Source organism: Oncorhynchus nerka, linkage group LG25 (genome assembly GCF_034236695.1).
Source record: "Oncorhynchus nerka isolate Pitt River linkage group LG25, Oner_Uvic_2.0, whole genome shotgun sequence".
In the NCBI taxonomy this organism is placed as follows: domain Eukaryota; kingdom Metazoa; phylum Chordata; class Actinopteri; order Salmoniformes; family Salmonidae; genus Oncorhynchus; species Oncorhynchus nerka.
The window spans coordinates 17568824-17585240 of record NC_088420.1 but is presented as its reverse complement, the minus strand read 5'-3'; the positions used below and the strand labels follow the sequence as shown (position 1 = coordinate 17585240).

Genomic DNA, 16417 nt, shown 5'->3' with positions numbered 1-16417 from the left:
TATGGTTAAAAGGCATCAGTTTCACAATATTGTTTAATTACAGTCCCTGCCAGTAAAGAATCACTGTTGCACATACGTTACATTTACTTCAAACTTCCACTTCTCCCCTCCTCAAAGAAACAAAACAAAAGCAATTGTATTATACAAATGCAATCCCATTTTCACACAGTGAATTCTTTAACAAAGAAAAATGGTATAAGACCTATATCCAAATTGGAGAAATCTCATTCTAAACATTCCTTAAGGGAGTATAATATAAAAACAAATGTTGAAGTTAAACTTGTACCTTAATTTAAGCAAACTCTTACAAGAAAACTTTGGTAGTAGTAATCAAAAGCAATTACATTTCCCAAAGTTAGAAAATATGTAAAAAAAAAATGAAAAAAAAAAAATACAACTGCAGCCCATCTTATTACAAGGAATTCAATTTGAGTGGAAGCAATGAGTGTGTTCAGCGTGAACAAGAAAACAATCTGAAATGAAGCGGTCTCTCCCATTGGGACATGGCCGCTCACATGGAAATCAATTCCCTGCCAGGGTGGTTTAATGTGTCATCCTATGTTACTTATTTTTTAACTCATCATATGATTGCTAAAAAGGACAAAGTAAACAATTCCACAGTATTTAGTCAAATGAATCACTGAACAAGACATTCTTGGCAAAGAATTCAGAAGTTACTCATGTCTTGGTGTATGGCTATCCTACTGTCAAGTGTTACTGTGTTTACCCAATACTTGTCTTAATGATCATATCACACACACACACACAATTTAAATGAGAAAGTATAAATTAAGACTATTGTGATCTCTACACAACTTCCAAAACATTCCTTTTAGAAGGGTCTTTTTTATTTAACTTGTCAAGTCAGTTTAGAAAAATTCTTATTTACAATGACGACCTACCCCGGCTAAACCCTAACAATGCTGAGCCAATTGTGCGCCACCCTATATGGGACTCCCAATCATGGCCGGTTGTGACACAGCCCAGGATCGAACCAGGGTCTGTAGTGACTCCTCGAGCACTGAGATGCAGCGCCTTAGACTGTTGCGACACTCGGGAGCCCCTCCATAGGATCGAAAACCCCCTCGGAAAAGACAGAATCTCTGTCCTCAAATTCTGGCGAGCCTAACACCATCTAAAACACAGACCAAACAATGCTACGTGACAGCCAAAACATGCCAAACAATTTCCCTGGGTTTCTATTTAACAGACACCAAATGGCTATGTAAACAAATAGGCAAGTTTCCCCGGTATCAATGGATCTTTAATATTAGCGCGTCACAGTTTTACAATTGTAAAACTCGTAAAGACGTTAGTGCTGCAAGACTTCAAGGAAACTCACCCCCAGAGAATCTGGCACTGAACACCTTTGTCTCAGAAAGGATAAGCGGTTCCTCGGCTCTGCAATGGAAATCAGCCGATTGACTCATGTTTCCAGGGCTGATTCGTAGAGACCATTTAATATAAATGCTGACTCCTGAATGAGTTTAATTAACAGTTGCAAGTTGATGTACTGTATAGACAAACCTACATGTATGCATGTTAAACTTTGAAATAGTCAATAGCCTGCTGGAAGGCAGGTCACATTTGTTAAGCTTCAATCAATAATCAACAAGAGCAACTGAGACCAGACAGTATTCAAAAGATAGCAGTGAAGGTATGGAGCGAAGAGAATTCCTATGCAGATACTATGCAAAGGATCACATTTACTAAGCACTCGTGAATTTTGCCCCTATTTTTTCTAATTAAATGAATACTTCAAAAACTTTACAAGGACATATTCAAACATGCATGTTTAAGTTTCAATATTATATTAATTTGGAAAAAGGTTAATGTTGCACCAGCGCAAATACTTAATTATGAAAATATAATTGAGCAACAGACGGTGCTTTAAACAGCTCAATTCAAAATGGTTCCCTCAATGATGGGCCAAGATCATAATACCGTAACTCTGCAAAAACAAAGATACAAAATTGTGAAAATGTATGCAAACGATGTAATTTGACAAACCCAGAAAAGTAGTTAACTTAAGAGTTAATTAGCTTTCCCAGTGCGAGCAATGGTAGTTCCTTCCTCTTCATGCAAGGAAAATGCTAAATTCTGATAGCTGTTCTTGACTGTCACAGCATGTTAAGAAGTAGCCTAACATGCCGACTACACAGGGCACGTGCGTGGGTCCGCTTGTGCCATCATGCATATGTTGATTTTGTCCATCCACACCAGATGCCATCAGGACACAGGTTGAAATATCAACAAACTGAACAAACAATCTGAACAAACTATATTAATTTGGGGACAGGTCGAAACATGAAATATTCATGGACATTTAACTAGCTAGCTTGCTGTTGCTGGCTAATTTGTCCTGGGATATAAACATTGAGTTGTTATTTTACCTGAAATGCACAAGGTCCTTTTTTTCTGGATCTTTGTAGAATTTTGACCCATTCAGTCACAAAATGTTGTGTTCTCTACTCCAACATTTAATCCACAGATCAAAGGAGAAAGTAATATTTTCTAGTAAACTCTCCTCCAATAGTAGTAGTCTTCTGTGGACTTTATTTGTCAACTGGCAACCAACTTTAAGGTACATTACCACCACCAACTGGACTGGAGTGTGTACCTCAGTTCATCTGTGTGTAAATTTATTTTGCAACGCAAGCAGTGTGGTCAGCAGGCAAAATAAATGTACACATACATGTTAATAATTTAATCTAAACTGCTCGCAGGTGTCTGCGTAGCCAGGTGTTAAAGTAGAACTTGGTTCTATTTGACGCTTGACGGGCTGCAAGTCCTGTTTCTCCCATCTCCTCATTGGTTTTTATGGAAATTTACCCAAGTGGGTGATTGAAAGCTGAACTGAGGTCCACACTCCAGTTGGTGGTGGTAATGCACCTTAAAGTTGGTTGCCAACCGCCATTTGAAGTCCACAGAAGAAGAGATTACTAGAAACTAAGTTTCACCTTTTATCTGTGGATTAATTGTCGGACTAGAGAACACACGATTTTGTGTGACTCAAAATGGGTCAAAATTCTTCAAAAGATCCTGGGGAAAAAATAGAACCTTGTACATTTCAGGTAAAATAACAACCCAATGTTTATATTCCAGGACAAATTAGCTAGCAACAGCAAGCTAGCTCAATGTCCATGAATGTTTCATGTGTTTCACCCTTTCCCCAAATGAATATAGTTTGTTTTGATATTTCAAGCTCTGTGTCTGGCTCAGGCCTGGTGTGGATATACAAAACCAACATGCGCAAACAGACGCACACGCACAGTGTAGTCAGCATGTCACCCATGAAGCATGGCAATATAAAAATTAAACATAAAAACCGGTGAGGTGAACCTTCTACAATGCATCACAGCAAAAGCTGTTGTAGCCAATCATTACGATTGCTTAAATGTGAAGTGTCTTCCCAAGCAACAGCAACAAAAAACAATGACAGTATAATTATAAATAAAACACACAGCAATTATATGTTTAAAACCGATCCAACCTAAATCTGTGCTTTTAAAGATCAAAGGATGCCTCGAGAGACCAGTATGCGTCTACAAAATAGTAACATACTTTTTTTGAGGCAAATAACTGAATAAATGTATCAAGAACATACAATACCATTCAAAAGTTTATGGTCACTTAGAAATGTTCTTGTTTTCCATGAAAACATACAAGAAATTAGTTGCAAAATTAATAGGAAATATAGTTAAGATGCTGACAAGGTTATAAATAATGGTTGATTGAAATAAGTGTCCTTCAAACTTTGCTTTCGTCAAATAATCCTCCATTTGCAGCCTTGCAGACCTTTGGCATTCTAGTTGTCAATTTGTTGGGGTGAAATCTCTTCAGATTACCTCATGCTTCCTGAAGCACCTCCCACATGTTGGATTGGCTTGATGGGCACTTCTTACATACCATAAGGTCATTGTAGGAGGAAATTGCTGCTCCCACAACAGCTCAATAGGGTTGAGATCCGGTGACTGTGCTGGCCCCTCCATTATAGACAGAATATCAGCTGACTGCTTCTTCCCTAAATAGTTATTGCATAGTTTGGAGCTGTGCTTTGGGTCATTGTCCTGTTGTAGGAGGAAATTGTCTCCAATTAAGCACCGTCCACAGGGTATGGCATGGTGTTGCAAAAGGGGGTGATAGCCTTCCTTTAAGATCCCTTTTACCCTGTACAAATCTCCCACTTTTCCACCACCAAAGCACCCCCAGACCATCACATTGCCTCCACCATGCTTGACAGATGGTGCTCCAGCCTCCTTTCATTTTTTTCTGCGTCTCACGAATGTTGTTCTTTGTGATCCGAACACCTCAAACTTAGATTAGTCTGTCCATAACACTTTTTTCCCAATCTTCCTCTGTCTAGTGTCTGTTCTTTTGCCCATCGGAATCTTTTATTTTTATTGGCCAGTCTGAGATATGCCTTTTTCTTTGCAACTCTGCCTAGAAGGCCAGCATCCTGGAGTCCCCTCTTCACTGTTGACGTTGAGACTGGTGTTTTGCAGGTACAATTAAATGAGGCTGCCAGTTGAGGCGTCTGTTTATCAAACTAGACACCAATGTACTTGTCCTCTTGCTCAGTTGTGCACCGGGGCCTCCCACTTCTCTTTCTATTCATTCTGGTAAAGGCCAGTTTGTGCTGTTCTGTGAAGGGAGTAGTACACAGTGTTGTACGAGATCTTCAATATCTTGGCAATTTCTCACATTCTTGTTTCTCAGAACAAGAATAGACTGACGAGTTTCATTTTGAGCCTGTAATCGAACCCACAAATGCTGATGCTCCAGATGCTCAACTAGTCTAAAGGCCCGTTTTATTTCTTCTTTAAATCAGAACAACAGTTTAACTGGCTAAACAAAATTGCAAAAGGGTTTTCTAATGATTCATTAGCCTTTAAAAATTATCAACTTTGATTAGCTAACACAACGTGCCATTGGAACACAGGAGTGATGGTAAATGGGCTTCTGTACACCTATATTCCATTAAAAATCTGCTGTTTCCAGCTACAATAGTAATTTACAACATTAACTATGTCTACACTGCATTTCTGACCAATTTGAAGTTATTTTAAATGGAGGGAAAAAGTGTTTATCTTTCAAAAACAAGGACATTTAAGTGACCCCAAACTTTTGAACGGTAGTGTACATCTAATCTCAGACATCCCAATTCCTCAACACCGAGTCAAGTCACGGTAAATCTGTATGTTGACCCATCTCACTAAATTGGTAAATTAGCATCGCTGGCCTAGCTGCTAACACCCCGACGACTCTCAACCAAGTCCTGAGGACTTTGATTTTCTCTGTAAAAGATCTGCATACCTTAAAGACAAAAGTGTGCATGATTAACCCACATTTGGAAAGGCAATGACTGAGCCTTTTATAGGGAGACATGTTGTATTGATGACACTGATGGAGGAACATGTCTCTTTATAAAAGGCTCAGTCATGTTGTATTGATGACACTACACTGATGGATGTACAGGTGTAAGGAGACATGTTGTATTGATGACACTGATGGAGGAACATTCGTCCAAATACATAGAGCTATCTGAAACTGAACCGTAAGCATTACCTAGAAGTTCAGTCCCAAATGCGATTGTTGTAGTTGATTTTACCATATGGTTTGACAGATGTATTGATAGTCATTTGACTTCTGGAACAACACTGCTCTTCAGATAACCAACATGAAGTTCCTGGCAGAAAGTCAGGGCTGTCAAAGCCACAGAGATCAAACAAATATATCATATGGAAATTCTTTCCGTATGGAAAGCAAGTCATGTGACCTTATGACAAAATATTTCTGGGCTATGTATGCACACAGCATAGTTGACTGCAGTTCTGTTCAGCCCCAGAACTACAGGTGCTTTTGCACAATGATATTTTATTTTCCTATGAAGTGCTCTAAAACTACTACAAAACAACCACCATAATTTAGCCACCACGATGGCTACACTACAACGCAATTAATTTCCCTCTACATGATACAGAGGTGACTAAAGCCAGATAACTTCTGTAACCACAAACATGCATGATGCCATGCCAATTAAGGGACTGTGTCCTCATGTCCTTAACTCTGTCACAATTAATAAGGAGGGTTGAAGGACCATTGTTTATGATTAGCATGAAGAGTAATGCAAACTGCATTGAGTAGCCTACATTGTCCTCTTGATAACAGTCATTTTCTATAATATTGCTAGATTGCTATCCAATGCTCTGACATGAGTGCAGACAAAGCAATGGGACAAACTGGGGAGAACTCAAAAAAAGGCAGCAACTTTTGAGGACTAATGGACATTTCAATGTCATGTGCACAGAAGGCAGAGAACTTCTATAGGAGACGAATTGACTTAAGTCTGTCATTGTCTGGCTTTGAAAATACAGTATAATGTGTATATACACACAGTATAATGTGTATATACTCTAATGTGCATATACTGTACAAATACAGTACAGTATAATGTGTATATAGTCTATACATATACAGTGTAAGCCATTTCATATTTGAAATAAAATCTCAAAAAGTGAGATGTAACAATAAAAAATAAAAAACATATTTAAATATTTCCATAAAGACAAAGATTAGATTTAAAACAAGTTTGACTAATCCAGTTGTTGGATATATTTTGAATTCAAATGGAATATCCCAGCCACCATTTCACAATATGACACCTTTGAATACATTCTGTGAATTAATCTTACCAAGAAGGAAAGTAAGCTTGCAGTACTTCATTTCATAGTTCGCATGCATCTGGGAGTAACAAATTGCATCTGTGTGAGGGGTGGCGATAATTTAAGCACATAAAATATGTAAAAGTAATGCAGATAATGCAACTGCAGCACTTAATTTGTTCATATTTGGGAAAAAGCACTTATTTGGTGTCATCAAAATGCCTTTCCTAGTCTCCTCTCACCCTGTGTGGTGGTGCTGTGGTTGTCTCCAGTGATGCTAACTGCTTTGCTAACTGTAGTTCTGCCTTAGCCCAGTTCAGTGGCCTGTCATCTCCTATGCATCGACCCCCATCTACAAATGATTAAAGCCTCCTCCAGGAACGCATCACAAACCCTTTTACTAGAGCAACTTCTTGGAAGTTAAAATAAATTAAAACTAGACAAATGTCTGCTGCGATTGGTGAAAAAGGTGCTCAGAGGAGTGGAGATGAGGAACTGAAAAAGGAATTTCACCTTTCCTGTAATTTGCGGTGTTACGGGTATGTTGACAGCATACCGGGTGTCACAATTGTTGAAGTGAACATGTCGTAACTCTACAGAAAAATAAATAAATAATTTTACAGTAGATTGATGTATAAAAACAGAGTGGCTGTTTGAACCCTGCTCTGTACAACATGGCCAACACTATTAGGACCTTAGGGAGCAACCATGGCCATCTTGAACTACACGTTCTTAAAACAGAATGTGGTTTTAAATTTGACCTTTTAATGTTATATCCATCCTCAGGATGCAAATACTGTACATTTAATAAATACATATACTCAGTACAAACCATCCTTAAAGCTATGAAAGTGCAAATATGTTTTGTAGATCAAGGTCTCAAATTCCAGCCATGGGTCATGTCTGGCTTCGTTCCTGTTTCCTTTACTCCATATACCCAGTACCTCTGACCCCCCCCATCAACAGGCAGACAGACGTATGCTTGACCCATGTTGTGATTCCCTCCCACCTAGTCCATCACTGCATTTAAATTACACCCAAAAGACGACAGCTTGAATGCCAAGCCTAAATGTATATATCCTTTTCCTCATCAGCCCCATACCAAAGCATGGATGGTAGAGGCTGAAGTAAATATCCTGAAGGTGGTGGTAGTAGTGAGGGGAGATGCCAAAAGAGGGTCAAGCCACTGAAGTGGACACAAGGGAGCCTTTTCTTCTTGTTAAAATGTATCTGATAGTTTCATCTAAATCTCAAAATTGCCCAGTTGAAAGGCGTTCTCTGCCTTCAAGAGGCCAGTGTCATCTTCAATTTGTATTATCTTGGATATGCGCAAACATATTCACAGCCGTTTGCCAACAAGTATTGTTTCTATGCGATGGAGATATTTTGCTAAGATGTAAATGTCCTCCAGAGAACCAAAAGTCAAACTTAACGAAAAGCAAAAAAACAACAAACCAAAAAAAATAAGGTAGGCGAATAACATTGCAACTTAGAAACAAGAACTTACAATTAATTCCAAACACAAAGTCTGCATTTCAAGACATGCATATATGCTAAGCACAAATATTGCTGTAGCGATGCTACCAAAAAATACAAAATAAAATTGCACATTTTGAAGCTAACAGATGTAATTAATGTCAATGCGATTATGGTGGCCTTATCTATTTGAAACCAAGGAACTGGTCTCATCGTTATATTATTCTTCTAATCATTATTGGGTTTGAGTTCATGGAATCTAAACATCTTGTTTCCAAGGCAGGGTGAGATTTTATATGAAAAAAACCTTCATTCACAGAACAAAAAAAACTAAAATGAAAAAATATTAAATTCAGGGCAGATACTGCTTAGTTGTAGACAGACTAAAGTTGCAAGTGTGCAAATTTGTGTTGTATCAAATGAAGTGCCGTTGTCTATGATGGCACTACATCCACATTTGCAAATCAGTGGCTTTTTCAGTTACTTCGATACTCCTAGCCCTTCTATCACAAATCCCTCTTTGTAAGAAACCTAGAACGGTCTCTTGCCATTTTAAGCAAGGAGAGAGGTGCCGCCTCTCTCTACACATTTTGTAATTTTAAAATTCTCTTAGTGGCGTCAATCAGATTTTGCAAATGTAGATGTAGGTAGGGTATACCAGACAGTTTGGAGGACCTGGTTGTGTCTCAAAATGACAGTGGAACGGTTCTAACGTTCAGAGGACGAAGGGTTTCCCAAGGCTCTATGTGGTTGACTGATCGGTTAGTTGTAGCTGTGGTGGTAATACCAGACTCCAGTTGTGTGGCTAGGAGCACAGGTGGACCACGCCGTTGGTCTTTCGGTCAGTGCCCCCAGCGATGGAGAGGTCTGCAGACAGGCTGAGGGACGAGGTCTTGCTGGTAAGGCAGGACAAACCACAGCTGGCCACACTGCCGTCCTGCAGCACACCACTGGGACCGTTACAGCCCTCACTGCAGAGAATGAAAGGTCAGAGAGAGATAGGAAGAAACAATGAATCAAACATTTTGTATTATTCTACATACATTTTTTAAAATGTTTTTAATCTTCATGAATTACATAATGACTTGTTAGTTAAGCCATTGACATTGAGAACAATGCAAGTAGCATTGACAGTGAATTCATGATTATGTCACCTGAACCACATTGTTTCGTTGATCACAAGAGAAGCTTTGGTGAAACGCAGATCGCACTTTTTTTTCAAGCATTCCTTCCTTTGTGCAACCATATACACCCAAAAGTATGTGGACACCCCTTCAAGTTAGTGGATTTGGCTAGTTCAGCCACACCCATTGCCGACAGTTGTATGAAATCGAGCACAGCCATGCAATCTCCATAGACAAACACTGGCAGTAGAATAGTCTTACTGAAGAGCTCAGTACTTTTCAACGTGGCACCGTCATAGGATGTCACCTTTCCAAAAAGTCAGTTTGTCAAATTTCTGCCCTACTAGAGCTGCCCCGGTCAACTGTAAGTGCTGCTATTGTGAAGTGGAAAAGTCTAGGAGCAACAACAGCTCAGCCGTGAAGTGAAAGGCAACACAAGCTCACAGAATGGGACCGCCGAGTGCTGAAGCGCGTAAAACTGGTCTGCCCTTGGTTGCAACACTCACTACCGAGTTCCAAACTGCCTAGAAGCAACGTCAGCACAATAACTATTCGGCGGGAGCTTCATGAAATGTGTTTCCATGGGCGAGCAGCCGCACACAAGCCTAAGATCACAATGCGCAATGCCAAGCGTCGGCTGGAGTGGTGTAAAGCTTGGTGCCATTGGAAGGTTCTGTACTTCCAACTTTGTGGCAACAGTTTGGGGAAGGTCCTTTCCAGTTTCAGCATGACAACACCCCTGTGCACAAAGCGAGGTCCATACTGAAATGGTTTGTCGAGATCGGTGTGGAAGAACTTGACTGGCCTGCACAGAGCCCTGACCTCAACCCCATCGAACACCTTTGGGATGAATTGGAACACCGACTGCGAGCCAGGCCAAATCGCCCGACCTCACTAATGCTCTTGTGGCTGAATGGAAGCAAGTCCCCCCACATTGTTCCAACATCTAGTGGAAAGCCTTCTCAGAAGAGTGGAGGCTGTTATAGCAGCAAGGGAGGGAACTCCATACTAAATGCCCATGATTTGGAATGTTAGACCAGCAGGTGTCCCTATAAACTCGGCAAAAAAACAACAAAAAAGTCCTCTCACTGTTAGTCTTAACTTTCAGCAAGCTTGACGTGTAAATATTTGTATGAACATAAGATTCAACAACTGAGACAAACTGAACAAGTTCCACAGACGTGACTAACAGAAAATAAATTGAATAATGTGGGGGGGGGGTCAAAATCAATAGTCAGTGCAGCTGGTGGCCACACCAGATACTAAGTACTACAGAGCATCTCCTCCTCATGGACTGCACCAATTTGCCAGTTCTTGCTGTGAGATGTTACCAATTTGTCAGTTCTTGCTGTGAGATGTTACCCCACACTTCCACCAAGGCACCTGCAATTTCTCCGACATTTTGAAGGTCCCAGACGTGCTCAATGGGATTGCGATCCAGGCTCTTCGCTGGCCATGGCAGAACACTGACATTCCTGTCCTGCAGGAAATCACGCACAGAACGAGCAGTATGGCTGGTGGCATTGTCATGCTGGAGGGTCATGTCAGGATGAGCCTGCAGGAAGGGGCGGCAGGGTAGCCTAGTGGTTAGAGCGTTGGACTAGTAACCGAAAGGTGGCAAGTTCGAAACCCCGAGCTGACAAGGTACAAATCTGTCGTTCTGCCCCTGAACAGGCAGTTAACCCACTGTTCCTAGGCCGTCATTGAAAATAAGAATTTGTTCTTAACTGACTTGCCTAGTAAAATAAAGGTAACACATTTTTTTAATTTTTTTTAAAGGGTACTACATGAGGGAGGAGGATGTTTCACATGTAACTCACAGAGTTGAGATGGACTGAGCTTGTCGTCATTGCAGACAGATGATGATGTGACACACCATGACGGACCCTGTAACGCTCATTCCTTCGACGATAAACACGAATCCGACCATCACCTCTGGTGAGACAAAACCGTGGCTTGTCAGTGAAGAGCCCTTTTTGCCAGTCCTGTCTAGTCCAGCGACGGTGAGTGTGTGCCCATAGGCGACGTTGTTGCCGGTGATGTCTGTTGAGGACCTGCCTCTCTCTCTCAGCCCATTAAGGACAGTCTGAGCACTGATGGAGGGATTGTGCGTTCCTGGTGTAACTTGGGCAGTTGTTGTTGCCATCCTGTACCTGTCCCGCAGGTGTGATGTTCGGATTTACCGATCCTGTGCAGGTGTTACACGTGGTCTGCTACTGTGAGGACGATCAGCTGTCTGTCCTGTCTCCCTGTAGCGCTGTCTTAGGCGTCTCACAGTACGGACATTGCAATTTATTGCCCTGGCCACATCTGCAGTCCTCATGCCTCCTTGCAGCATGCCTAAGGCACATTCACACAGATGAGCAGGGACCCTGGGCATCTTTCTTTTGGTGTTTTCCAGAGTCAGTAGAAAGGCCTCTTTAGTGTCCTAAGTTTTCATAACTGTGACCTTAATTGCTTACCGTCTGTAAGCTGTTAGTGCCTGTTCCACAGGTGCATGTTCATTAATTGCTTATGGTTCATTGAACAAGCATTGGAAACAGTATTTAAACCCTTCACAATGAAGATCTGTGAAGTCATTTGGATTTTTACGAATGATCTTTTTGAAAGACAGGGTCCTGAAAAAGGGACGTTTCTTTGCTTGCCGAGTTTACTTTTGGTAATGTAGTGTATTTTACAGCATCAAATGGCAGTAGTTTGTAACTTCTTATATTTAAAAAGCCATTTCAAAACAATGTGAGAAAATGTGGGTAATTTCTAAGACAGCATTTCTTATCTTAGATATTTTGTTTAAGGGAGAATTCTGGAGCAAATTTAACGGTTCCTTATGGCACAGCAGTTGAGATGAACAAACTACTCTTGCTGTGTGCCGTTTACCTGAGGACCAACGAGTGCTCCGCTCTCTGCCCGTTCTCAGTGGGCTTCAGCTTATACGCCCCACTCCCATCATGACTCACAAGGTGCTCCTGCAAGGGGACAATGGCACCACTGTCAGTTCACCACAATAGTGACTGGGAGACAATGCTTGTACATTTGAGAGTGTACATCAATATTGTCTCAGAAGAAAAGCTTTCAAGCTGCACTTGTTGGGCTCGGTTGTGTTTCACTCTTTCATATTTTATAAGTGGGATAGCAGTAGCAGTGACATTAGCCCAGGGCTCCTTCAGCCCTGCCCGTGTTCACATTGCCGTTTTAGAGATCAAAGCAGGCTGTGTGTGTGTGTGTGTGTGCGCGCGCATATATTTCTCCCTCTCCATTTGTCCATCTCTGTGCCGCTCTGTCTCTCTCACCAGGGCTATCTGGCGGGTCCTCTTGCCGATCTCCCTCTCCACATGGTGGAGCTCCAGGCTCAGCTGTTGGCTGGAGATGTTCCCTGACGACCACTCCTCCGGGCTGGGATGGTCCGCCTGGGCAGTCTGCTTGTTGATCTGCTGATTGACCTGCTGGAGCTCCATCGTCAGCTGCTCCCTCTCCTTGACTGGCCGTTCACTGAGGTGGGCCTGAGGGGGCTGGCTGTACCCGGCAGCACCCCACCCTGCAGGGGGACAACAAGAGCCAGTCAGACTCTGCGAAATGCAGCGAACAGAGCAAAACCCAAAAGGTGTGCGAGTTCTCGCTGTACCTGTTGCAGCGCCGTGTTTGGGGCCATTGGTCCCCTGTGAGAGGGTCATGGCCTGCCCCGGCCCGGCAGTCAAGTAGCCCGTCTTGGGGGTGCGGGAGATCACCCCGAAGCGTGACACGGTGGGCAGAGAGCCGAAGGGGATGATAGGGTCGTCATCTCTGGCCTCGGCAGCCCTGCGCCTGCCTTCCACACCTTTCCCCTCAGCATTCTACAACACCCATAGAGGCCACAACCAGTGGAATTAGTTATATAATGTTGCATAGAGAAACTACCAGACCCACTCCAGTGAAAACTGTAGTTGAAGGAGTATTTGTTGAATTAACCGTGTTCTCAATCAATCTCAGCACTTCTATTGGCTTCTGGTGACCTTTGATTAGTACATAAGGTGCAAGTAACCTTTAATCAGTCAACATGGTGTAAAAGGAAAAAGAGCTATAGAATAGTTAACATCTGTCAAATAAGAAAAAATGCAAACAGATGTTTGACCTATTGCAAGACAATGAGCTTTGGAAAATGTTTTGAGCTTTAGATAGATTTGGTATGTTAAAAAGCAGTCAAGCTTTACAAACAAACAGGACATTGAATGGGATTAGATAATTAATGACACTCACCATCCTCTCCATACTGTCTCTGGACTTCCCCTCCTTGCTGCCAATGTAGGAGCCGATAGTGTCACATGACCAAGGAGAGTACTGGCTCGCGTAGTCTGGCTCGCGGTACTTTGAAAACGCTTGTGAGTTTTCCAAGTACTGCTGTTGCTGTGACACAAACACAGTATTTTTAAATCGACCTATTCTTTGAAGTAACTAACTGCAGTGACAGCACCTGGGGCTACCACTGAATATAACCACAGACACCAGCCGAGAGTTCCCTCTTACCTCCTGTGTGTAGTTGGACTCGTAGTGGTGTGGCAGAGTAGGTGAGGGGGTGAAGGGTGGGGGAGTGACCTGCTTCCCGTCTTCCAGCTGGGCCATGATCTCCTGGCGTCGGCGGTGCAAGTAGTCCAGACTGGGAGTGGGCTGGGGCCGGCTGTAAGACTCCTGTACAACAGGACATGTGGACACCTTTACTGTAGTGTACTTTTGCAGTGATGGAAATACATTTTTGAAGTGGATTTATCCTGAACACTTATTGTGATTAGCTGAATAAGGTCATTTACTCAATCTGAGTAAGGCTGATGACTGAACTACTAAAAAGTAATTGCATAAGTGGCATAGTAATGTATACTGTCCTTTAGCAGAGCCTCGTACTGCAGACCTGTTCTTACCCTGGGGGTGTAGGGCCTCATGTGGCTGGGGTGGGGGCCAGAGGGGTGGTAACCCTGAGGAAGGTATCTTTCTCTGGAGGCCTCGTCCGCAGGCATGGAGGGGTCCTCCCGGTGGGGATAGGACTGTGGTGGTGGAGGGGGGTAGGCGGGGTGTCGACGACCATCATAATGCGGAGGAGGCGCAAACCCTTGGGGGTTGGCATTGGAGAAGTGGGAACTCGAGAGCTGAGGGGAGGGGGACACTGGCGCTCCTGGGGGTAAGTGCCGGGGTAGGGGGCAAGGCCGGGTCGTTGGTGGGAGGGGGGTTTCGGACGTAGCGAGGCTGGGGTGGATACTGAGAGGGCTGGTAGGGGTAGGGGGGGTTACCTGACAGGACACAGAATAGTGACAACATGATTGGTGTTAGATAAGCACAATGAAACCTCACGACTGGGAGATATACAAGTCCAATTGCTCCCAGAGAGAAACAGTTTTTAAATCAGCTGATGTGTCATAAGCCCGAGATACATAGATCTACACAAAAAAAAAAGAAGGAAATCACAACAAAAAAGTATAGTTTGTGCTGCCTTACCTGGGGCGTTCTGGGAGGCCTCATACTGCAGGGCTGATGGAGGTGCCCTGGGCTCAGGGGGGTAGAAGAGTTCTCCCTGCTGAGGGGGGTACATGGAGGGCCTCCTGGGCATCTGCTTGTGCATGGCCAGGTGGTCCACTGCCATCCTGGGATGGGCCATGGCCCGATTAGGCACCGGGTCCAGTCTGAGAAAGACAAAGGGCTTCAGTGTGTGTGTGTGTGTGTGACAGATGCTGTGTATGTCCATCTACTCACAAGTCTGGAGGAGAGCTGGGGGCACTTAGGCTTCCCTGGGACTTCCGCATCATGGGCTCGTAGGAGGGGTCGGCACCGCGGGAGATGAGCTGGGGCAGGGCGGAGCCTGTGACCGACGCCACCATGCCATTCGTCAAGCCCTTGTGTGCCAGCCCCTCCAGCATCCCCACCTCCTCGGGCAATAGGCCAACCTCGTTCAGCTGCGTCAGGGATAAGCTGAGGGGCCGGCGGGCAGCCAGCCTCTTGTTCATCTTACGGTACCTTCAGAAAGAAGGAGAAAGACATGGTTAGTGAAAGAGGTTTCAACACCTGTGTCTGGCCTAATGATTGCTGTCACACTAGCAGTGCTGAATTTAACTTTCCACCAAACATCAATAAATCATTTACCGTTAAGTAAAATGTGGATTCTGTCCAATGATCCCCCATTGGGAGTGTCTCAGGGTGTAGAGTTGTACTCACTTTTCTAGCTCGTCCTGAGAGTGGGCGAAGGTGCAGCTGGTTCCTCGAGGACAGCCCCCCTTCTGCTTCATGTCCCGACACATGTACGTCTTGTATTTACTGTGCTGGGGTGGCTGGGGAAATGTTAAAATTGACAAACCAAAATATGTTGTTATTGTTACTGTTATGGTCATAAACCAACAGACAACCATAGACTGCCATTACTAGTATCATTCCAGAGTCAAACATGGGTCGTGTTCATCAGGCAGAAAAATGACGTATCATGCCCTAATGAACATGACCCTGGCATTACCTAGAATTTCAGACCTGTTCTATTGATTTAGATCTTATTTTGAGGTATGGGTTTCTAGATTCAGACCTGTTGTGGGTCGCTCCCCTTCTTGCTGTGGTTCTGGATGAAGTCCACCAGGCCGTGTACCACAGTCTTCACTGCCACCAAGCCCGTGTCCAGCAGCTCCCACGTGGGGGGAGGGGAGTCTAAGATGGAGGACAAGACAGGTATTTTTCAGTTAGATGCGTTATTCCTGGAAGAGCACTAACAGGCACTATTAATGTATGGCACAATGTTGCTTACATTTAAAAAAGCATTTCAATTTGGGTTTCTTTTACTGAGCTGAAAAGGTATACAACTTACTCCACATTTTTAAAGTGAGAGTGTTGATGGCTTCTCACACTGCTGAGCTGAATCAAGCCAAATAAAGCTGTACTGAGCTGACAATAAAATAGAGCCAGCACAATACTGTAAAAAGGGTAGTGGTGCGATGTAAAATGGAGCAACCTGGACTTGGGTCGATGTTGGCTAGCAGCTCCAGGTGTGGTCGCAGGCGGTTCAGGTTGGCCGGGTCACCTGTCCTCTGCAGGGCGATGGTCAGCTCCTGAACACTCTGAGCAAATGACGCTGGCGTCTGCAACTGACACACACACACAAAATCCCTGTTCAATTTACAGCAACACCACTATGGCTAGGACAACAGTCAT

The 16417-nt window shown here is 43.3% G+C and overlaps 1 pseudogene; it reads right to left on the bottom strand.

The window, feature by feature from the left end:
• Positions 1–15: 15 nt before the first annotated feature.
• LOC115109093 (roquin-1-like) overlaps positions 16–16417 on the bottom strand; it is a 35473-nt pseudogene continuing 19071 nt past the window's right edge.